Source organism: Rhinolophus ferrumequinum, chromosome 3 (assembly GCF_004115265.2).
Source record: "Rhinolophus ferrumequinum isolate MPI-CBG mRhiFer1 chromosome 3, mRhiFer1_v1.p, whole genome shotgun sequence".
Classification (NCBI taxonomy): Eukaryota; Metazoa; Chordata; class Mammalia; order Chiroptera; family Rhinolophidae; genus Rhinolophus; species Rhinolophus ferrumequinum.
The window spans coordinates 97,257,267-97,281,976 of NC_046286.1; the positions used below are offsets into that span (position 1 = coordinate 97,257,267).

Genomic DNA, 24,710 nt, shown 5'->3' on the forward strand with positions numbered 1-24,710 from the left:
GTGTGCTAGACACAAAATTTAAAAAGCAGATTTCTTTTTCTGCGCGACATCGTTTCTCCATTCTGTCTATCACTAAAGTTTGTAAATGCCTTTTTAAAAAATGTAACAGTACTGTGTACAGCTGTAAGTCTATATGTATTGACATTCAAATATATTTATTTCATATATGCATAGTGGATGAGGTATATGACACATTTGATGCATGCGTACTGTAATTGTCATAGGATACCCTAAGACTTTGTTTTTCTTTCTTTTGAGATATACTGGACTAAGAAGAAATTGTCAAGGATAGAAATCTGAGCTCAGGGTCAGGTTTTAGCTTATTTAATACTGCAACTTGGAAACTGAAACCCCAAATTACATACCATGACCAAATTAGAACTTTTTGAGGAGGTACATAAATGGTTAATGTATATTGAACTACACCCCAGGACACCTAACTGGATTTCACAGGAGACAGAAGTCCATGATCCACGTCATTCAACTTCAAAAATCACTCCCCTTCTAAAGTCCTGTCTATACACCAGCTGGCTCCATACCAACTACCCTTAACTTCGAATGTGGCTTAAGTTATCGTTGTCAGCAGACAGACATTTATCTGTTTTTCCTCCCTTCCTACCCACTCAGACCTGTGACATCCAAAACCCAAACCTCAATACTTTCAATAATAATAAGCAGGAGCACTTACATAACAGAAAGTTTGGAAGACTATGCCATTGAGGGCAGAGTGGAAATGACTGAACATAATGAATAGGGTTGGGAGGAAGTAAAAGGAATTCAGGAAGAGCCCAACCAGAGAAGCTGTGATGAAGTCCAAGAACAAGTTTAATGGGATGAGGGAATTGAAGAAGTGGAACTTGGGGCCATAAAGGGAAATTTGAGAGAAAAGGCATGCTCACATTTTCTAAGTTTTGCATTTCACAGAAAGTTTATGGGTTCAGCAAACACATTTCCTATGCTGAGGGCTCCAATGAAAATAAATGCTGGCTGTATAACCACTGGCGATTAAGAATTGACTGGACATTTTTAAAGTATATAGCATTATCATAGATACTTTATTTTGATTTATAAAGTATTAACTTTTACATTTTCAGCTATGTTCATCAGACTCACTTTATCAATTATGAAAAATGAAAGTAACTTAAAATAACAGCAGTTTTATCACTTAGAACAATCAGTGTCACAGGCAATTTTTTTAAGGATGTGTCTTTTGAGGGTGAAGTTCACGGTTAAGTGTTTCACTGTGTCTTGGAGGGTGTCTGCACATGGGTTACACAGCAGCCAGACTATTGCACTGGTAGACTGGGCTGCCCTGCTCAAAACTCATTCACGGTTCCCAGGGAACACTGAGGTCCTCTGTCTCCTCTTTGGAGATGCCAGAAGATGCTTCCAGCTCAGGGCTGGAGCACTGAGAGTACTGGCCCTGGCCAAGCGAGAGTCTCTGTGTGATTAAAAAAGGTTTTAGATCCAGAATCTTGAGCAGTCTTCCAAACAAACATAGAACTTTTATCATCGGGTAGTGATCCTACCAGGTAACCTTTGGTTTATCAGTATTCTTTCAAAGATATGTAAGGTAGACTCTAGCTACCGGTCAGTGGGAATGAAAACTGGTCAAAGGAATCCACGAGAAAGAAAGATCCATCACCCATGTACTGAGGTATGCACCCCGGCCCCAGCTCTGCCTGTCAGTTATACACCATACACACGTGCAAAGGGTTTGAAAGTGATCCAATGAAGAGTGGATCCAGATTTTTGGGTTAAACACAGCTTTTTGGACTTGTAATCAGTCCTACCGCCTTCTCTCTTTCAGGAGTTTGAAAAACGCAGTGAAGTGAATCATGCAAGCTCCTGAGCAGCTGAAAGACCCATTTGTATTTGGCCAAGTGATCTTCAGAAAGGAGAGAATCGGCCTTCCTTGAAAGGCTATGCCCTCGAAATCTCGACATCTCCTGCCTTTGCTAGACAGACAGCAGGACGACCAGAGTCAGTGTGGTCTTTGCTTGGTTACTAGATCCCGGGCGCTACGGAGGGAGACTGCATGAGCCTGTTAATGTTACGGGCAGGAAGTAATACAAAAGCACTTAGTGCAAGTAACCGTTTCCGGAATCCTCGTTCTGGTCCGCAAAGAGGCAATACACTAGCTGCTTTCGAGCTCCGCAGAGATAGGTATTAAACAGTCATTCTGCGCTGGAATTGCCATTGGGCGTGTGTCTAACGTCATTTCTGTAGCTGGTGGGACTCAGGGCGAGGCAGAGAGTTTACATGGCAGGGAGAGTCTCTTCCTTCAGGTGCTGGGAGAGGGAGAAAGGAGTAAAAAGCCACAACTTAAAAAAAAAAAGAACCTTCCAAAAAATGAGAAAGGGATTTTATGGAAACTCTTTTTCAGGTAGATCTCAGAGGGAAGGATGACTTGTTTGTCAAAGCCATCGGTTCAGTGTCCTGCGACGAGAACGCCCAACGAAATACGTCACATGACGGGAAAGATTTTGGAGGCAAAACTCAACTCCACAAACATCACCACGCACCTTCTATGTGCCAGAAAATGTCCTGAGACACTGGGGATGCAAAGATGAATTGGGCATGATCCTTTCCCTTATGGAGTTTAGGTCTGGGTAATTTTCCTATGAAATTTCTGCAAGAGAATATGACAAAATAGTTATTTCTAGTGAGTATTATTTTAAACTTTTTAGAAAAATAGTGTACTGTAGCTAAATGCTTTTGATGGCTAGGAAGTAAGTGGATGGTGAGGAAAGTGGATCTGCCTTTTTTCAGTCCTCACGCTGTGCTTATCTTTGCCCCAGGTGGAAATTTCAGTTTTGGAATAGATTTGCTTTGATCGGATCTTTGGTTATTCTACAGGGAACCCAATCCTGCTCTATAATGATGACCCAGAATAACTTTCTGGTTGTCCCCCATCTCCTTGGCTCCTCCTTCTCTGTTCCCTTTGCTGATCGAACATCACCCCACTTTTTTTTTTGTTTTTTTTTTGCAGAAGGGGCCGCCACCCCACCTTTTGAGGGTTCTGTCTCTTCTCTACAGTCTTGACCTTGGGCATTTCAGCCATGCCCAGGGCTTGTGCATTCTTTCTATAGGCCAGTTATTTCTCAGTCTGTATCTCCAGGCCCAACCTCTGTTCTGAACACTACACATATTCTCCTCATACTCTCCCCAAATATACCCTCCAATCTAGTCCTCACCCCCTGACTAGACTGGTGTTTAAAACCCTTCAGAGGGTTCTCATTGTTCTAAGGATAAAATCCAAAATTCTTAACATGCCTACAACAGCATGCGTGACTAGCTCTCATTTGCTTCTTTGGCCTCATCTCTTGTCACTCTGTCCCTGCTCCTGTCCCTTTGGAAGGGGCCCAGCTCTTTCCCCCCTCAGAGCCTCAAAGTCACCATTTCCTTTGTTTGTGATGATCCAACTCCGTTACCCTTCAGAGCCCAGCTCAAATGCTGCTTTTTCCAGGCGGCCCTCGCTAGCCCCTTACAGCCAGGTTAACTCTCATGATTATACTCACTGCATCTTTAGCAGAGACATAAAAAAGAACGACAGTTATGTGCCGCTTTATGACTGGGATACCTTCTGAGAAATGCGTCTTGGGTGATTTCATCGTTGTGCAAACATCACAGAGGCACTTACACAAACCTCTTGGTCTACCCACTACCCACCCAGGCTCTATGGCACAGCTCATTGCTCCTAGGCTGCAAACCCGTACAGCAGGTCATTGCACTGAATACTGCAGGCAATTGTAACGCAATGATGAGCATTTGTGCATCGAGACATACCTGAAGATAAAAAGGTAGAAAGAATACGGTAGAAAAGATAAAAAATGGTACACCTGTAAAGGGCATGTACCATAAATGGAGCCTGCAGGACGGCAGTTGCATCCACCAGTAACATAGTCATTTATTATCAAGTGTCATGTACTGTCCATAATTGTATGTGCTGTGCTTTTATACGATTGGCAGCTCAGTAAGCTTGTTGACGCCAGCACCGCCACAAACACGTGAGTAATGCTAATGCATCTTGCTACGACGTTAGGACGGCTGTGATGTCACTAGGCGATAGGAATTTTTCAGCTCCATTATAATCTTATGGGATCACCATCACTGACCAAAACGTGACGCCGCGCATGACTGTTTCTGTAAAATCATTTGTTTGCTGTCTGTCTCCCTCAGATCGTAACAATGACACGGATTTTATCCCGATTCCCTAATACAGTGCCAGGTGTTAAGTAGACATTCCATAAGTGGACTAATAAATGAGTGAGTTCATGTATTGGGCGCTAAATTTCTCTTCCTAACATAACGTGAATGTTCATCGTTACTGTAGACAGAGCTGCATCTCCATAGATTAGTTTTTGTTTAATGGTGTGGGACTCAGAATGAGGCATTGCAGCCTGGATTCTGTGGGGAGGACACTTTGGTTCCTTGTATGGGGCTCTGGCTAAGGAGAGACTCCCGCTAGGGAGCCCCATGGACGGCTTCACAGTTTGGGGACCATTATTTGGTTTTAACTTTTTTTCTTTGCCCTTCTGTAATTCCCTTCTCTTTTCCCAAGCTTTCTGTAAATTCTGTTGACCCTCACAGCTTGGTGGGAGGAACTAGGAGGAGTCCATGCCTCCACTTGGGGCAAAGCTGTAGGGGGGAAATGCTAAGAGACGACTTGTAGTAGAAAGGGTGGCAGTCAGGAAAAAATGACCAGCTGAGAGGACAAGTGCCAGCAAGGAGAGATTTGTAGAAATAATAGCATTCATTTGGAATATGCAGGTATATATTTGGGAGGGGAAACTGGACAATGTGTGGACTTTCTGAGGTTACATGGTATGCTGGTTATCAACTCATTACCTGTCAGCTCCAATTTCATCCTTTTTGCCCTGTCTGTGAAAATGGATTTGAGCCCTTTGTATAATTTCCTTTGCCAGCTGGCTGTTAAGCTTTTTGAGTGGAGGGTGTGAGGGAAACACTGCAGGACAGAGTTCTGCCTGCTGGTTGCCATGCTCTTACTCAGCTGGATCCTGAATTTGGGGGGTTTCTCCAGCGTCAGGCTCCTGCAGTCAGGGCAGCCAGCAGCACCCAGTGACCACCAGCTTCCGGCACCTTGCACTTCAGGTGATTGGGCAGTGAAGTGCTTCCATGAGACACTTCCCTGTCAACAGCTTTCCCCACACTCTAGAAGGTGTATTTTGCCAGCAAGTTCCACTGTCATGATACCAAAATGAACTTTCTACCATTTAATGAGCCATGGCCACGCCCTCCCCGACCAGATCTGGGTCTCAGCCTGGGGGAGGGGGAGGTTCATCCTTTGTTGCTCTATCTCATCCCTAGGGCGGTGGCTGCTCCTTCCATCCCTGTATCTGCGATTTCTATTTTCTTTTGAGTTCCCTTTACTTCTTACTAGTCAATTCCTCATTGCTCCAAATCCTGTTGTAGTTGATAATTCTTTATGTTAAACTTTCACTGTTTAATCACTATCGTTTATCTCTCCTGGTGGGATGTGGGCTCAGATGCCAATTACTTAGCTACCAAGGGAAGGTGTCCCTAGAAGACTGGGGAGTTGGAGACATTTGGGTCATATGTATTTTTCCAAGTGTGTGCAATGAACATATTACTTGTATAATAAAAAAAAAATTTTTTTTAAGACTGAAAAAATGCAATACAAGAAGCAAGCGGGGAAACAAAAAAGACCCCAGTGTGGCAGGTCTGTGGCAGAAGTGAATAACATGCTAAGGGGGGGAGCTCCTTGGAGGAAGTGATGCCAGGATGGACGGATGAGTGGAGTGGCTGGCATTTTCCAAGGTGTGCCCTGTGGAGACACGACCGGGTGTGGGAGTGGGGAGGGAGAGCCTCTGTAGGGGAATGGATCGGTCACCAGCTCAGCGTGCACAGAGCCAGGGGCCTTTGAAGGTGCAGAGCCAGGTCTGCTTAATCACAGCAAACCCCGGGGCTTCATTTAAAACCTGCCCCGGGGGAAGGGGGGTGGGGAGTGGGAAAGTTGATCCCATTTGTCTTTTAACCACGGGCAGCTGTGAGAGTCTTCCTTCTCCAGCTATCTGGGAGCTTAGCTGACCAAGCGCCCTGGCTGTTGTGCTCTGAAATTCACCTCTGGATTTGTGCTGAAGGCCGCACTTCCCACCTGGCTGCTCCCAGCCAGTGACTGGTAGAGACGTGGATACGAGGGCAGGTGGGTTCCAAGGAGAATTGGGACCCCTCTGATGGGGCACTTTGGATTTAGGACTCACGGGTGATCTTCCCCATACTGCTGGGAGGTTAGACTGATTGCTTCCCGCACTCCTTCACGGGGCAGATGTGCAGCGAGCCTGGCTCTCTCCCGGCTCTCGCCGCTCCCCTCCCATTTAGTTCCAAAGCCACTTCCCCTAAGAAAATCCTCCACATCTCGCCCTGCCTTGGTTGGTTCCTGCTTCTTGGAGGAGCCACACTCGCACCCCCATGGACTATATCTGCCCTCCCTCCCCTCCCCTCTCCAGGGAGAGCCTTTGTGAATGCGAGGGCAGCGATCCTAGGAAGGCAGCACTCATCCCGGTTTCTCCCGAGCGGCCTCCCCTGCCCCCACCCGGGCCTTCTGGATCACTCAGGTTTCTCTAATAAACCCGCGGTTTCTTCACCTGGAAAGTCCGAATTCTCCTGGACTCTCAGTCTCCACTCAACTGTCACCTCGATCTCTCTCCTCTCTTTCCTGCCTGCCCACGAGACTTCAGATCCTGCCTGCTTCTGTCCCTGGTGGTCCCCGAGGAAACGTAGCCACTGTAAGCTCTTTGGGGAAGGCACTGGATCTGATTCACGCCTCGCGTCTACGATGGCAGCCGGGTCGCCTAGCGCAGGGTCGGCGCTTACTCAGTGCTTGTTGAGTTCTTGGTTTTGGTTAGTTGGGATGTCCCAAAGGAAACACCGGAGGCCAGGGTCGGGTGCGGACGCCGGGGTCTGGGGATTAGAGCGAGCCAGAGTTGGGAAGGAGGGGGTGCTTGGTGGGGGAGATCGGTGGGGTGGGGTGGGGTGGGGTGGGGTAGGGAGGGGAGGGGTGGGGTGGGGTGGGCAGGGCGGCGGGGCGGGGAGCGAGGCGGGCGGAGCGGCCTGGAAGAAAGGTGCGGCAGCTCCGGCCAGCGCCCGCGCTGCACGCAGGGCGAGGGGTAGCGTGGCTGCGGTCCCGGGGGCTCCTTGCCCGCGCCGGAGAAGAACCGAGCGACCCCGCAACTTCTGCAACTCCGCCCGGGCGCCGCCCGGCGTCCCTGCGGGGCCCCGCGCGGGGGGCGCGGCGGCGAGACGGCAGCGGCCGTGTGGCCCACGGGCGGCCTGTGCCCGGCGCCGGAGCCAAGGTAACGAGCAGCGGAGGGCGAGCCCCAGACCTCTCCGGTGCCGGCGCGGCTCCGGCGGCGGCGGCGGCGGCGCCTCCCCTGCGGGCGGGCGCGATGCCGGCCCGGGGTCCCACCTCCTCCCCGCTTTGTTCCCGGCGCTCTGCCCCCTTCCTTCCCCAGGAGGTGCGCCGAGGGTCGCGGCTGCTGAGCGCAGAGCGGACGGGCACGAACCCCGCGGAGGGTGGCAGCGCCCCGGGCTCTGGGCCCGGCGGAGGGGACACTTCCCAGTGCAGGCTTACACGCGGTGCCCTGGTCCCCGCGCCCGCGAGCTCACCGCGCTCTGCCCCGGCCTCCGTGTGAGTGTGTCCGCGCCCCAAGCCTGGCCGTCGTGGGTGCCGGGGGCGCAGCGCGCAGGAGGTGCTGGCGGAGCTGATCCCGGCCCGGCGGCGGCTCAACTTTCAGCTGCGGCGTCCCTGCCAAGCCCCAGGCCCTGCCGGGCGGTGGGACCCCTTGTCGCGACAGGGAGGGGGAGAAGTCCACCACGACCGCCTGCCACGGTCCCCGACGGGCCCTGCTGCTGGGGGAGGGGGAGGGAGGTGCCAAGTTTCTGGGAAAGTCGACACGTTGTGTCCCAAATGGATCATATTTACCAAAAACAGTTTAGGAAGAAAAGAGTCCATTCTTCCCACCGTCGACTGCCGACTGCCGCCGTCAAGGTATGGGAGTAAGATTGCACCGGGGAGTTTATCTTTAAGAAGCCGTGAAACTTAATACTGATGAGCTTCCAAGCCTCTTCTTACTTTTAAAAATAGCAAAATAGGGTAACTTTACTTAATTGGGGGTAGAGGAAGAGGGGGGGAAAGGCTTGGTCCTGAAGATAATTTCCTTCATGGGGAGGTTTTCTTGTATTTCCTCTGCGGTGGCCCTGGTGACACTTGTAATCTTCTAGGCAGCCTTGGGTCGTGATATGACCTTTATTCACCACGTGATGAAGGTCTTGGGGTTCTCTTATGGTTATTCACCCATTCTCCTCCTGTTCCTCAAATATTGCTAACATAATTATTTTAACGGATAGCACCTGCCTGTCTCCAATTCCCTCTCCAATAGGTTTAAGCCTGTGTCACTATAAGTGTTTTATTTAAAGAAGTCCTCCAAGTTTCTTTCAGGCGCAGACCATATGCCATAAATATTTCAGGCCTAGGCTCTGAATAAAAAGTGTCAATTACCGGGCTCATAATTTCAGCCTAACTAATAAAACTTGTGTATATACACACTGAAAGATATTTCCTGGTGTTCTTTAAGCTTTTTGCATTCTAAAAATGCAGTATCAAGATTGGCGCAGGTCTAAAAGCAAACTCCTTCTCCATTGCATTACCTGCTTGCCTTATAGGATAAAACGTGTTACTTTAGGGTATCAGAAACTTCTGATTGGTAAATGTGAAAAATATGGCAAGGTACAACTGAAGAAGAGTTTGTTGTTTACAAAAGAAGCCCCCAATGATCTCAGAATCAGGCTTCAACACCTTAACATGCCATATAAGATGCTTCATAATCTGGTCTCTGCCTGCCTCTCCAGCCTCATTTCCTGATTGTTCCCCAGGTCTCCCTCCCCTTCCCTGCTTACACATATGCGCATGCACACACACTGCCAGACCCATCAAACTACTTCCAAGTTGTCATTTCCAGACCACTATCTGGAATGAATGAACATTCTGCTTATACTGTTCTTACTCCATTTCACCATCTGTTAACTACCCACACATCCTTCATGTGTCAGTCAGATATCTTCTCTAGCAGGCCTTCTTTCCCCATTATCTCTAGGCTGTTAAGCTCTTTCTTCTCTAGTAGTTAATTCCTCTACTACAACACGATGTTGTTATTTTGTTTGTTTTTTACACATCTGGCCATGCCACCTTGTACGGTTGTGCAAGTTGTTCACTGCACAAGGTCATCCTATCCAATGGGCAAGTGGAGGCTGAAATCCAACGTATGCTTCACTTGCCAAGGCCCTTTTGGTGCACTCCTCTCCACTGGAAAGGGGCACCTTTTGTAATTCACCCAAAGGTACAGTATGGGCTAGTGATGATCCTGCTTTGATCTTTCCCCACTGCTGTAGTCAAGAGCCATGACAGAGACTGACAGAGCAGGAACTCACTTAAGACTCCTAGAATGAGTGAGAAAAGAAAGGATCATTTCTACGGAACTCTAGAAAGAAGCAAGAATTTGGAGTCAGAATCGTCATGTAAGTCAGTATGTAGGAATGTGCTTCAGTTTGCTCTGTCTTACGTCTGGCGGTTCACGGGATCTTTAGATGTGTCTTCTCCTTGATTACAGGGAAGAATCTGACTTGTGATTTCACAGGTAGACATCAGAGATGTGTGCCAAAAGGTGGTGGGCCTCTTCTGCTGACTACCTTTCAAAGCAGAAAGGTTCGCACATCCAATTGTCCTTTTCTAAGAGGGTTAAGGGTGCAAGAATTTTGAAAGTAAGGCCATAAAGAGCTCTGTGCACATTAACATGTGCTAATAAATTGGATTGAAGTGCTATTTTCATATCCAAGAATTGAAGTCATCCTAAAGTGACATTTGCACAGAATTAAACAAGAAAGTAAGCAAGGAAGGTTTTGAGTCTGATTTATTTAGGTTCTCTAAAGAGATCAACATCTAAAGTCACAATTTACATGTGACAAATGCAGTTTCCATGTTGGGGCAACTTGCAAGTTAAGTTGGCTGCAAGATTCTTATAAGTGCTCCAAATTTGTATGTAGTTAAACACTTGTAACAATTTGTGGGGAAATCTGGAGATATCTTTTAAAGCTGCAATCAATATATAGCTCATCTCATAAAAATGTATAAAATTATGATATAAAATCATACCTTTGTCAAAGAATTTGCCAGTTATATGAAATCCTGGAATCTCTAGAATTTATAGCATAGACGAACTTTAAAGATAATGCCAATTTTTCCCTTTTATGGAAAAAGAAATTTAGTAGCGGAGACTCCTCCAGGGTCACAGAGGTTATGTAGGGGCATAACCAGGATGAACTCTTGGATTTCCTGGCTCATAATTCATTGGTCTGTTTATTCAAGTACCTATAAGAACAGCCTTCTGTGTGTTCCATCATTGGTTCAGTGGGGAAGTCTTGAAGGTCTGGACTAATTATAATATCTCAGGGACAGGGAAGATTTCCTAGCACCGAACACAATGCCCTGTGCGAAATAGGTGTGTGATACATATTTATTGAATCCAGGAATGAATGAATGAGGCAGTTGATCGCTTACTTATTTAACGTAATTACTTGATGTAGCACAGACCAAAGTCTTTGGAGTCCATTATGGTGGAATTTGGCCTAGGTGTTTGTATTCTTTAAATGCAATAAAAAGCATTAGATAAACTTTTATGGAAGAGATGGGTAGAAAGTGTTTTCTCTAAAAGTAGCCAAAACTCCTGACAGAAGGGTGTCATAGGAGAACTCAGGATTTGGAATCAGTAGGTCTGTCCAAAAACTAGCCTTGATTCTGCGAATTAAACATCACTGGCCTCGGTTTCTTCATGTAACCTCCTAAGTCTCAGTTGTTAGGATGGAGTGTGCTCACATGTGTGAAAACACTTTGCCAATTTTGGAACACTGAAGAGGAACAAGATGAGAGTAAGACTCTGTGGCAGGAAGTGCCTCCCAGGCACGGTATTAGGCTCTGTGTACTCCATCTCCTGTATTCATTTCTCTGAAGAGAGCGGCAAGGCTTCTGTGGAATGAGGAAGAAAGTGAAGCGCACACAACAGCCCCTCAACACTGAACAGGTAGTTAGTGAGCCCCTCTGATACATTGAGTACCTTTAATCTCTGAACTTCAGTTAAGAGAACTTACTTCAAAGAGAGAAGAAAGGCCAGTGACGTGAAGTGCCATAAAAGCAAATCACTTGAGTCTTAGGCAGAGGAGCAATTGGCAGGCTAGACCAGTCCCTATTTAGATTGTGGTGGGTGAATTTAGGAAAGCAAGACTGGCAGGAAGAAGATCAGTTGAAATTGTACCGATAGAATAGTGGCAGTGGAGTAGTGGGGACAGATACAGGGAGAGGTTCCTGAAATGCGAAGGAGGTGGAATGGACATGGCGAGTGAGAGAGGGTAGAGGGCAGGGAGGGTTGTATCCAGTTAATGTTCCCCGATCCCCTCCATCTGTCTCAGCTGTTACCATGTCAAGAATTGTAAGTGAATCAAGGATTTTCATGAAAACAATCTAGAATTTGAAAGCTTTTATTAGTTCATAATTTTAAGGAAGAGCAAGCAGCGCCCAAGCTGAAGCCCCTCCCACCCCCCAGACGGAGGCCAGTAGATACAGGCCGGTGCCCCTGGAACCTCCCCACCAGGCGTGTGCTGTGTATTTCCTCTCTTGGATTCTGTCTGGCCTGGGATCCGGCCCGCTCCTCTCCAGGCATTCCATCCAGCTGGACATCGGTCTGCTTTGTTTCCATTTATGAGGTTTGTACATTGAGTAACAGAATCTGGACTGCAGCTTTCATTGTGTTTTCATGGTGTTGGATTACAAGATTTCTTTTAAATTCATGGTTCGGTTTCTGAATGTGTCTCTTGGACGTGGTTCCCATTACTAAGTGATTCCTTTGCATTGAGAACAGGATGTAAAGCTAGAATCGAGAAGACTCTCTTGTCATTAGTAGTTTGGGAAATGGCATAGTAAATAAGCTTGTAAATCTTCTTTCAAACTGGTAAAAGGTAAGGAGTCCCATTGCCTTTAAATAAAGCGATGGGACTTAGTGCAATGTTTTATGTTGTTATTTTTAAGTCCAAAGTGGTTTTTTGTCTAGGAAAGAGCATTCCAGGCCTCAGGATTTTCATCTCTAAAAGGAGTGTGGCAGCCAAGCTTTCCTCATCAAAGATTATTTTGAGCATTGAGAAATTAATGAATTACTTAACGTAATGTGCTTAGAACCATGCCTGTCACAGGGAAAGAGCTCAGGGAACGTTAGCTGTTCCCTCCCTGCATCCCTCCCCCTGGTACATGTAACTCGTCTGTCTCAGGTTGTGTAAGGATGTGCAGTAGGATGGAGCTGTGTGCTGGGATAGCAAAGCATAGGCACCCTCCTTGTTTTCCCATCCCTTTGCACAGGGTTCCCTTTGTCCTCCCCTGTGCTGGTTCTTCCCTGTTTGGCAAACCCTGTTTCCTATCCAGTGAGAGTCAGCAAAGCCATCTGTTTGCGTGTGATGCACTTCCCGTGCTTCCAGGAGCTCAGGTCAGCTGGGGCCTGTATCAGTTGTTGCAATTCATTAGATGGCATTTAGCGGTTGGTGATTTCTCTTGTCACACGGAGTGCTTGGTGACTTTCTTCCAAACGCCTTCCAGGCTCAGTGTGGTACTTCAGTGATGGAAGCTCTTTAGCGGTGGTCGATGGAATGTGTGAAGTGGTAACTGAAATTGTTTTTAAAGGTAGTATAATGATTGTGGAGTTGAATGACCCTTTGCCAAATATTTGACTCTTTATTGTCAATAATACTCTGCTAAAAATAAGTTTTCTCCATCTTTGCTAAGGATGCTTTGGAAGTAGTATCCATGTCATTATGTTGGGTATTCACAGTTCTAGATTCTGGTCCTGAATACACTGTTTGCTCATTTAGTGCCTCACCTAAAGGGCCTTAGATTCCGCAGGGAGAAAATAAAATTGTTCCCTAATGATTTCCAGTGTCTTCTGATAGATGAGGCATCACATTCTTCTTACTAACTTTCCTCTTCTGGCCTCATGCTCGGGTGGTGGTTGGTAGGAGAATAGTTATATTTACACTAACCACTCTGTAGAACCATGAAGCTAGTTTAAAATGGATTTTATTGCCCTTTCAAAAGAGAGCACTTATACATATGAACAGAAACTAAGAATACAGCTGGAAAACATTAAAATGAATTGAGTTATTTGTGTTGGTGGCGTTTGAAACTGCTGAGGTCCATACCTACTGTATGAAGACATGAAGACTTGATGGATGTTTGCCAAATCAGAAACCAAAATATTGTCCCAATTCACTGGTCCATTTTGAACTTTCCCTCTGGAAAATCCTAATCCTTCCATGAAACGGGTTATCTGTAACAACGCTCCCTTAACAAGTGTCTGTTTAACTTCTTGTTGGGAAGTGCTCTGTACATCAGGTGGGTAAGTAACTTCATTTTACACAATATTTAAAAGAAAATCAGAAATCTCACTGACTGAATCCATTCATTACATATACATCCACCCCCTGCTAGCAGGGTTTTTTTTTTTTTTTTTTTCCATCTCTATCAGAATTGTAACTGGAGAATGCTGGTTTCCTCCGCCCTCCAGGCTCATCTCAGATGCCATCCTTCTGAAGCTCTCCCTAATCCTTTTCTAACCCCTCATTTTCTCTTGGAAAGTACCACTCTGTCCTCACCACTCGTAGGGTCCGTCTGCTAAATGGCTGCGTTGCCCACGCAGTGGTTGTATGTGTGCCCCCCCCTTCCCCACTCCCAGTCAGATTCCTTATGAACTACATAAAAGCGATCATTCCATAAAGTTGCAATATGTGATGTTTTGGGACACATATGACTTTTATCAGTGCCTTCACTTTTCTCCATTCTGATAGACAACAAAGGATGGACTATTTGAAAGATACGTGTATGTGTTTGATTGACTTGGTGTTTGTCCAGTCAGAGGTAATAATGCAGGTAGTCAGCAAATCATATTAAACAAAGATGGGAGCTCTGGGTTTTGGGTAGATTTGCCAAAAATAGCTGTGTGATCTTGAACAAAACGTCATTCTCTCTGGGTTTCCCTTTCTTAATTGGTAACTTTGGTGGGCAGAGCGTCACGTTGGACAAAATGGCTTTTAGGGTTTCTTTTGTCTATAAAACTCAATAATTCTCTGCGCCAATAGAGTATAATAAAGCAGAAGCAAAAACTTGATAAAAATGTATAAGTACTCAAAAACAAAAATAGCAAACAAACAAACAAACAAACAAAATGTGTAAGTACTATATTTGTCATGTGCTATTATGCTCACTGGCATTTGAGCATGACTAGGTGACAGATAACCATCACCAGTCAGGAGGACAGGGCCGGTGAATGTGTTGGGGGTCTTGGTAAATCTAGACTAAGTCATTAGTCATTGCTGAGGAGGTTCTTATCTGTGATCTTGGGGGCTACGGATAATATGGATTTCAAGTACTCTGGGACTGGATGTAGGGGAGTTCTGCGCTGAACTGGAAGAATGGCCAAGGAAGAATCTGAAATAAGATCAATGCCTTAAATGGAGGTGGTGAAGGTGGAGTTATGGAGAGCAGGGCAGGGGTAGGAGAATATATGAGAAACAAAGTAGCCATGTAGACTGCATGCAAACAAACTAGCCACTTAAATGTATGTAGAACAAAGTAGCCACTTTGGGCCCAAGGTAAAGAAAGCTACTATGAGGATGTTGGTAAAAGGACAGCATTGCTGAGTCTTAATGTAACAGATTGTAAAGATGAGTCAGAGGAGGATTTAGAGATAATGGTCAAGTCTTGTTACCTTCTCTTACAGGTGGAGAAACTGAAGCCAGTGATGGAAGGTCTCACACTTGAGTTTGCATAAATATCACTTTGGGAGCCTGTTAAAATGCAGATTCCAGGAGTTCATGGAGATGATAATTTGGGGGCCGGGGGTGCATTTTATCAAGCATACTAGGATTTGCTGGTGGCTTTTGATTGTACTTTTGAGAAATTCTGCCCTTTTGATCAGACTTGCTCTCTGAGGACAGTCAGCTTGGAGAGGGAGGTCCAGGTCCCTTTTTCCAGGCCTTTGCCCTGCATGGTCTCGTCTGAAATGGCTCAATAGGATTGTAAGATCTAACCGTGTTAGTTAATTTTCCAGAGATGGGCAAGAGATTTGGAGGTTATCCACATATAAAGGCAGTACAGTTCTCCTTAGTCCAGACTGATCCATGATTTGTAGTTTGATAGGGCTATTTGTAAAAAGACACATCTGGTCTCTAAAGAAAACATTTGTTAAATATTATAAGCATATTAATAATGAAAACTAGAAATATCTATGTTGTAATAACTATTAATGATGAAGCATTTTAAATTTTTTTCGATAAAAGCCATTTCCTAAGAAATACTAGCAGGCAATGTTTTTCTTAGTTCTGTTTTAGCTTTCTGTGTAATTGGAATTTTAAAATTACCTGTCTTTAAGAATTTAGGAATGTCACTAAATCCAACTGTTAAGTTCCACCTTAGCCATTCATGTGCGTGTGTGAGGAAATTGAATCCAGAAGGACGGTTGACAATTGCTGAAGTCTTGGTGTGTGTTGAGACGAGAATGTCATCGCAGTATGGCATTTTTTTTTTTTTTTGCAAAGCTGTCTGTCACAGAAGCTACATCTTGATGGCTTGATAAACCTCATTAGTTAGAAAATTCACTAAAACTTGAGTGGCAGCCAGCACTTGGAATTTTCAGCAACTCAGTAAATGGGTAGTTCTGAAAACAGAGGGGCACATACATATTTTATTGTTAACATTAAAATAACACCTCATATAATTTTCTTTTTGTCTAAAGGAAAACCTGTAAACATTTATAGAGTGTATTAAAATTTCTTGGGTAATTTCACAGTGTAAAAGTACATTTATATTTCTGTGTGCAATAGAAGATATGACAGACTTTAGAAGATATGTCCTTAATAGTGATACAGCCATGAAGATTTATATTCACATATGCATATTCAAAATGTCCCAAATCACAAACCATGCTGTATTACTTTAATAGTCATCATATGTCTATAGGCATTTTAGAACGCAGTAACCTTTAGGAATCATGTAATTCTACCCATTTTTCAGAAGAGACGCTTGATGTTTCGGGGATGTTAAATGACCTGCTTTAATTCCCCATTGTAAGAGTTAATGTCACGCAGAGCTGGACCTGGACCCAGAATCCCTTGCTCTAGACTTTTTTCTCCATGTTTAAAAGTTAGAAGGACTTGTTATGAGGAGTGCATCAAAAAGCCAGGACATGTGTTAGTTGTTCTGTGGGGGTAGGAATTAAACCTGTGAATTTTTGGAACTCGCAAAGGTGAAGCAACTTCTTAGCTTGTGTACTTTAGAGCCTGCTCAGAAGAGTGTTTGACTTGACTAAGAGAAAGTGGCCTGCCGCTGGAGTTGATGGGTTAAAGCCAGTGGTGTCCCCTGCACGGGGATCAGTAGGCCGTTTCTGAATTAAGTGTGAGTAGGGGTTTGAGGATACTGTATACATAAATTGACCTGAAAAGAAGCTTAGAAGCAATCTAGTTCACCCCTTTACTTTGTGTAAGAGGAAACAGCTTTATCTTGCCTTTGTTATAAGTAGTTTTAAAAATCATTGTCAGTTGTCAAATAATTGTCAATAGTTGTTTTAAGAAGAAACAACGGACATCTTCAAAGCCTATCAATTTATATTATGATAAACAAAATCATTATAAAGCAGATGTCCATGAAATTCAAAATACATTTTTGTTTTGATTATATCCAGACTAACGGGAGAAGTTAGTAATGTGGCCATAAAGAAGGTCGCTGGAGGTTGTGACTGTTCTCTGCTGTAAGGCGTGTGCCGTGCTCCCCCGTGCACCCTCAGCTGTAAGGGCAGGTCCCTGCAAGTCTTGCAGTGACAGGATGGAGTCCAAGAAGAGAAACCTCACTGTCCAGTCAAAAAGAAATCACCTGTCCATTGTAGCCTGAAGTCTGGTGTTTGAGTTTTGTGTCTTTGTTATTGGATCATTGTGCAGGCTTTTGCAGGTATGCAAGCAGGTAGGAGCTTGTGTGGGGTGAGGGCAGGGGGGTGTTGCCAAGAGATGAGGAAGGTTTTACCAATCAGATCATCGTTATGGCAGTGTAACCCTTTGTACAAATATATCTTAAGTGAAAAAATGAGCAGAAGCTGTGGCAACGTTTAAGTCCTTTGTGAGCCAACCACACTTTTCACATTATTCAATTCAGGAAATTAGTTAAAAGCTTCTCCCTTATGGACCTCCCCCCACGCCAGCAGGCCTTTCCACTTTAGGATATATTTACTTTTCAAGATGAAAGTTCATCTAGGGTGTGCTTACGAGAGAACTAGTGTAACAGATGATACTTCACAAAGGAAAAAATGAGTAGCGGGTTTGAATAGGTTGATTCGCACAGCAGTGTCTCCTAGTTTTAGACGTCTGGGCCTCATATTGTGATTTCCCCTCTGGCATTCTTGAAATGTATTAAACTAGCATGATACTGAGCTGTGGCTCACAGCGGTGAGCTAGCCGGCCTAGTGCCTCTTGCGTTTTCATTCTGCAGAAGCTCAGCGAGTTTACCTGTGTAGATGACGGACACGGACCTCAGACCTCACAAAACATGAGGTGCAGTGACATTAATCACCGCAGAGTAGGGCTGATCCAGTATCCGAGGTTTTCCCGGAAGGAGCTGTCTCAGTTTAGTAATCTTCCCACGTTTTCTCTCTTTGTCTTTTTGGTGCTCTTTTTAGGTATTATTGGTCGCTGACAGCCTACGGTGCTGTGATCCTAGTTTTCTGGAAATAAATTTCTTAGCATGTTCATCTGTTTTGAAGTTTGATCTCTGAAGGATTAGTAAATTCTTCCCTCTGGAATTATTCTCTGAAAACTTAAGAAACTTTTCTGTGACCCTTTTGGATGTGGGTGTTCTTACTCTGAGAAAAGAAAGAAATGTATTGACTGCATTATAGCAGAGTTCAAATACCTTCTCGTGAGGGCTTTACGTTTTCAGTGAGTCAGTCTCTCGTTAGGTTCAATATTTGCGGGGCAGTTGCTTCCGGTGTAGTAGGGACCTGGGGTTAGACGAGGAAGAGGAAGAGAACAAGGGAAAGACTAAGAGGGATTGTTCCAGAACTAAGATTGTCGAACTTGAGGACACAAGACTATCCAGGAGGGCTTGTTAAGACCCAAATTGCTGCCCCCCACCTTATAGGTTCTGATTGGGATATGGGATTGGCCTGAGAATTTTCATTTGTGGGAAGTTTCTGGGCGTGCTGCTGCTGTTGATTCAGGACCACCTTTGTGGAACTGCTGCCCTGGGGGCTCAGTGCTGGTCGGCACTGCATGGGGACATAGACCCATGCACAGCATTTAGCACCTCAGCGTCTGTTTTCCTATCTGTGAAATGCTACCATATTAGTGGCTTTCAAAGCTTTGAGGCATCTTTTGTTCCAAACTACATGTTGAGTGAAACTCCAAAAATACAAAAGAAATAGTGAACTGGAACTTTGTTAGCTACGGCACGGCTAGAGGGCAAAAGGATTCATGTGTCCTTTTTCTTACTCCCCTGGGGTGGAGATGGGAGAAGTCCCTGAAGAACCCAACACAGTAATGAACCAATGGTAGAGATGATTTCTGAGGCTCCAGCATTTGTAGCTTTCTCTTTGATTCTGTATGCTCTTGAAACTGTTGAAAGAGTCTGACCCCCAGACTTAACATTAAGGTTGTGCTTTTTAGTATAAGAAACTGTGCTTAGGATGTGTAAGTAGGTAGGAAGTCAGTGAGTTTGAGAATTTCATGGTAACATAAAAGATTTTCAACACATTTTTGGTCGAAATGGGTGGGGTGGATTATTTGGGTGATAGTGACGTGTCTTCTGGCCTTTGTACTCTGCAGGTATATGTCACTGAACTGAAATAATTTAACCTGTTCTTGTAAGTCTGATGGTCAAGCCTGAAGCTGAATTTCCTAACCTTTACTGGAATCTTTGCTGGAGGACTATAAAAGGGAGAGTAGCGGTACCAATGAAAGATCCCCTAAGTCACACATGTCCAAAGAAGATGTGTGCCTGCTGCTCTTGGCTCTGTTGGTCAACCACTTTACAGAAGCTCCAAAAGCTGCCTTAAGAGAAACTGTGAATTAGTTTAAACTTGACTTTGGTACTCAATGATTCTCAGTTCTGGGCTTTTTGTAAACCCTTATTTTCTCTCTTCTTTCTTAGCTCACTCTCCTGACAAGACAAGATCTAAATAGAAAAAAACTAAATATCCATAAATGTGGAACAGCCTGAAGTGAAGAAATCCAGGTGCAGAACACTGCCTGCAGTATGCAGCCCTTTGAATAAAATAGTGTTTTGCAAACTATGAGTCACGGGTAGTGACATCAGTTCAGTGGGTCAGATTTTTAAACAAAATTTTTTTTTTATTTTTTATTCTAGGAATAGACTTTTTTTCCCAAGAAAGCTGTAGTTTAATTTTTTTTAATACTTTACAAAATTCTTCAATTTCGTCTATTTTGATGGAAACTTTTTTTTAAAATCAGAATGAAACTTTAATAATTGGGAAAGAAAGACGTATAACTCGTGTAAACTAGAACATACATCGGTCTGACTACTCTCTTTCTATAGCAAATAACATAGAAGTCCGAAATCTGTAAATGTCTAATATAGTTTGTGTAAGATTTGAGGTATGGCTCTTAAAAGTCAATACTGTTTGCTTTTTTTTTTTTTTTTTTGATGCTGGCCATTTCTTTTTACCTTTTTTTTTTATTATTAGTTTCAGGTGCACAAGACAAAGTAATACTTAGACGTTTATCATTTATATAGGAATAGAGTTTAAAAAAAATATTTTGGTGGCTTTCTTTTCTTTTCTTGTTTTGACCAAGACCCATACTAAGACACACATAAGGTAGAATAATAAGCATAATATGTAATGGAAAGTATCTAAATATATGGCATATAGTGAGGATAGTTATTTTTTCTTGAACATTTTGTTTTGGTTTAATATATATTAGTATTTATATACATATATCTGTGTGTGTGTGTGTGTGTGTGTGTGTGTGTGTGTGTGTGTGGTGTATTGGTCAGGGTTCTCCAGAGAGACAGAACCAACTGGATATGTACAAATTTAATGTGTACAAATCTCTACAGGAAGAGCTTTATTATACGGGACTGGCTCACATGCCCATGGAGGCTGGCAAATCCAAATCTGTGAGCAGACAGCCTGGAGATCCAGGAGAGCGAATGGTGCGATTGAAGTCTAAAGGCAGTTTCTTGGAGAATTCCCTCTTCCTTGGGCAGGTCTTTTTGTTCTATTCAGGTCTTCAATTGATAGGATGAGGTCCATCTGCATTATGGAGGGCAGTTGTGTTCCTCAGAGTTCACTAATTTAAATGTTCATCTCATCCCCAAACACCCTCCAAGTTGGCAAATAGAATTAACCATCACGTATGGGTATGCTAAGTTACAAGGAAAAATATGTCTTACATATCTATATTTATAGATATATGTCTATATATCTGTAGATATGGATATATATCCATATATAGAGCTTTATATATATGTGTGTATAATATATAATTATATATATTATATATAATATACATATATATGGAAAATAAATATGGTTTTATACATATGGATATTCCTAGAATGGATGGATGGATTAATGGATAGATACGTAGATAGATAGATAGATACTTAGATAGATATTTGATGGATAGATATATAGCATGGAGTAGCGCTGAAGGATACACAAAGCTAGGACAGAGCGTCTCAGTCTGGAGAGAGGGTTCTTCTTCATTACCTGAGGAGCTTTTCTAAACTATGTTTGTGCTACAGCTCTTTCTCACTCTTCCCTGCCTCTCCCTTAAGAATGAATTTTAAAATGGGAAGGAAGGGAGATAGAAAGTGAGGTGTTTTTTGAAAAAGTGTGATGGACTGAAGCAGAGAAAAGACTGAAGCTCTTAACGTGGCATCTGGGACGTCAGCTAGCTGCTCGGAGGCATGAGCACTCGAGGGGCCGTGGGCCGTGCTGAGGTCCCTGACATTTCAGCGGCTCCTGTGGCCGCCGGACAGAGTAGCACCTGATGCTTCTGGAAGCGAACAGTCTCTCTGATGTTTGCTTTGCTCTCCACCATGTGGAAATCAGTGCTGCCTCCTTCCCTGCGGGCCTCAGTTTACCCCGACACTAATGTTCGTGCTAAGTCACGAAAGTACATGTGATGGTCATGCCTACGATTGTATAAGCCTGTGCCATATAAACTCCTGGGATTCCCATGACCATCTTTACAGTTTTACAAATGTGTTATTACAGCAAATCTTGTAAAACAGTATAGACATACCCTTTGAATCACAGGTGATCAACTTTGATGTGGGTCAAGTTTTCCTAGCGATGAGGGGGTGGGGCATCTGGGAGGTATTGCTATGTCCATAATATAATATGTACAGGCTGTTCATTTTCTTAAGCCTGGGAAGGAGGTAAAAGCATTCATTTTGTTAATTTTAATTTAATTTTTTGTTAATTTAAAAACTTCAGGCCTCGTGAATGTTATGGTGAACGCTATGACACGGGGTGACATACAAAATGATTCCTTAGATATTTCAGGTAGTCACTCAATTTGGAAGACGGAATCGCCATTAAGGGGTGGGGCGTTGTTCCCGAGTTGATCTTAGTTGGGGAGCTTTTGGACAGGGAACCGTTTTGTCTGTTTTATCTTTTGTATTAGGAGCTCTTCCCTTGACTCCGACCATAGAGCTGCTGCATCCCCAAAGTGTCTCAACTTACAAATCAAACGAACTGAATTGAGATTGTGTGGCTTCTCAGATTTCTATCATGTTGAAATAATTGGGTGTGAAATATTTATTTTGAACAATGTAGACAGTTACTTCAGTCACTCTCGGCCTTGAACTGGGAAACGGCGTGTCTCAGGGCACCCTGCCTACCGACTACTCTCAGAGATGTCTGATGGTGGTTTGCCTTATGACTAGTATATACTTTAAACATGTGCTAAGCATCATGTTAGTTCCTTTGGGATCAGCCTCAGTTTTTATGTCTTATCTGGCTTGGAGAAATCCATTTGATTACATTATTTTGATATTTGGCCAAGTCGCTAAAACCAGTGAACTCTCCCTTGGGAGACAGTAAACTTTTCTTGGGCACACCAATAAAAATAGAGTTCTCCTGCAAATGGACACTTTTTCAGGATTATTCCTGTAAATGCGTAGAGAAGTTGGCAGCCTTTTCATGCATTTAGAGGGATTCTGGTGGGTACCAAATGGTGCGTAGCTACTGTGTGCTCGGAAAATGTTAACAAGAGGCTCAGCTCTTCTGAATGTGTGTTTTGGCTTTTTGAGATAGCTTCCATGCAGGAGGAACCTTCTTTTAAAACCAAATGTAGACTCTGGACTTCCTCCAAGAGAAGTATTGTAAATATATCAAAGCTGATACTGTACTGAGTTTCTTTCTAGAAAGAAAAAAAGGAGTGGTTAATAAATAACATACAGTGTTTGAGTAGAGCCCACAAATTTGAAGAGATCATCTTTCCTTCTGGCCAGTTTTTTACAAACATTTTATGTTCTAGTCCCGATTCGCTCCCCCTCCTACCACCCCCCCCCCCCACACACACACATTGTCCTGTTTCATTTTATACTGTAGGACAACTCTCACCTTGGGGCCCCCTTTCTCATTCTGTTCTTTACTATGAGTTCACCCAGGAAAAGGAAGTTCACAGAGCAGGAAGAGAAAGATAATCCTTACATATTTTGATGTGTGTTTTCCCCTCCCTTTTGAGTTTTTGATGGATTGTGACCTTACAAAAAGAGTATTTTTTTCTACCTTTGTGCTGGGGTGGGGGAGGGTTTGAAAACAAAAGCAAACCCACTGACCCTGAGCAAACTCCTTTAAATCATGATTCTGTAATACACATAATGGTATTTTACAGAATTAACCGCAGGATAAATTTGTGATGCCCTTGTAGGAATCCCGTCCTCCTGCCCGCATTTGGCGACCCTGATTTATTTGAATCATAAAATACTGGGAGAGACCTTAGAGTGAGTTCAGACTTCACAGGACAGGTGACAGGAGTTACTTGCCCAAGTTTCTCCCATTGGTTAAGAGCGGGCATCACTCTAGGGCTTCTGAGTTTCCTCTCATGTCTTTTCTTGCTCCTCACACCTTGCTGCTGCCCGGCACAGGTCTGGAGCCCCCAGTTTCTTCTGAGCCTGTAGTGTGGCTGGGGGTTGAAGTTAGCAGCTAGTTTTAGATCATCTGTGCAACTGACACTGTGTGTGCCTTAGATAATCCAGAATGCAGGTAATGAACTACCTCTCTGCTTATTTACGGGGTAGGTAGTCTATAAACTTGCCATTTGGCGTAGACTGTTGTCTCTTTTGCTTTAAAATGTTTGCTTTAAAGAGCTTTGTATTTGGGCAGTGGCAGGCTGTGAAAGGTTGAGGGGCTGGCTCGTGGGAAGAGGAAAGGTGGGGCTGCTGACCTTGACTGACTCTTCTGTGTCAGCACTGTGCTAGGCTTTTGCACATAGCGCTCTCAGTCAGTGTTCCCCTCTACGACATGGAAAGGCTTTTGGAAATCTATATTGTATAGATGAGGATATTGAGACATGGAGCTGGGATTGGGTCCCAGTGTTTCTGACTTCCTCCTGCTTCTTTCTTGAGAGAGGGGGCAGGGTGCAGAGCACATGTGCATTTTACAAGCCATATGGAAATCTGAAGAGCGCCTCAGCTCAGACAGCTGTTTAAATTATCTGTGACTCCCCGTCCCTCCATCAGCATGGATGATGGATCGTGGACACTTCCCATCAGAAGAAACTTGGATCTAATCATTAGTGCTAGGCTAGCGCACATTTAAGATACTGTTAGGTAGGCTTTTTTTTAAACAACTTAGGTGGAGCAGATCATTATTTTGTTTTCTTTGACACAAAGAATGTGGGGAGCTTTCCCATGTACCAGAGTTCAGAAAACCGATTTTGACGAATCTCTTCATATTCCATTTGTATTGACTTTTTTGCCCTTGGAAATATATTTCTTCATCCCTTATCTCGTTTCATAGGTACATGTTTTAGCTCTCTAGCTAGTATTTGTACTCCTTGAGGTCACGGAGCTTATCTCTTATTTCTTTTTATCTTTCCTCAGTTACTTGGGACAATGTTTAACTCCTAGGCATCAATGAAATGTTTGAGTTATCATTTTCACTGTTTCTTTTTCAAATTACTTGTTTAAAGACGAAGTATTACACCAAATAGATTCTGAGATTTTTTTTTTTCTCTTCAAGTTTTATTTGGTAAAAAAAAAAAGCGTGGTTTAAATTCACCCTCGTGATTTTTTTTTTCCTATTATAATGGAACAGGGCTCTCATGCTGAGCTTTCATGCCGGCCATTTATAAATATCCGATTCATGAAACTCAATCAGGAGACAGATGTGATTGTAAAACGATTCTCTGCTATTTGTATAAATGGAGGATGCTTTTGACTATGGTGGATGGTTTTCCTGTTCTGTCTTTAGTGTTTGGTCATTTTGGAGTACATACATATACCCTATTGTAGTTTCTTGTCAGTTTATATTAAATGATTCAATTACTTACCCAATTTATTCTAACTGATATTTTCTCTCAACACTAAGAAAGAAAGGCACTATTTTGTCAGGGCCAGA

General features: G+C 43.7%; 1 protein-coding gene across 3 annotated transcripts in view; it reads left to right on the forward strand.

Annotated features, from left to right (window-relative positions):
- Positions 1-24,710, forward strand: part of TIAM2 (TIAM Rac1 associated GEF 2) — a 250,965-nt gene that overhangs the window by 19,184 nt on the left and 207,071 nt on the right. Inside the window, exon 1 of one of the 3 annotated variants that reach the window (XM_033096065.1) lies at positions 6,541-6,770. The exons of 1 other annotated variant lie outside the window; for it this stretch is intronic. The gene's annotated coding sequence lies outside the window, so the exon portion shown is untranslated. Of the gene's footprint in view, positions 1-6,540; positions 6,771-7,302; positions 7,338-24,710 lie in introns of those variants that run through there. One more of the 3 variants, XM_033096055.1, reaches the window with a different exon arrangement.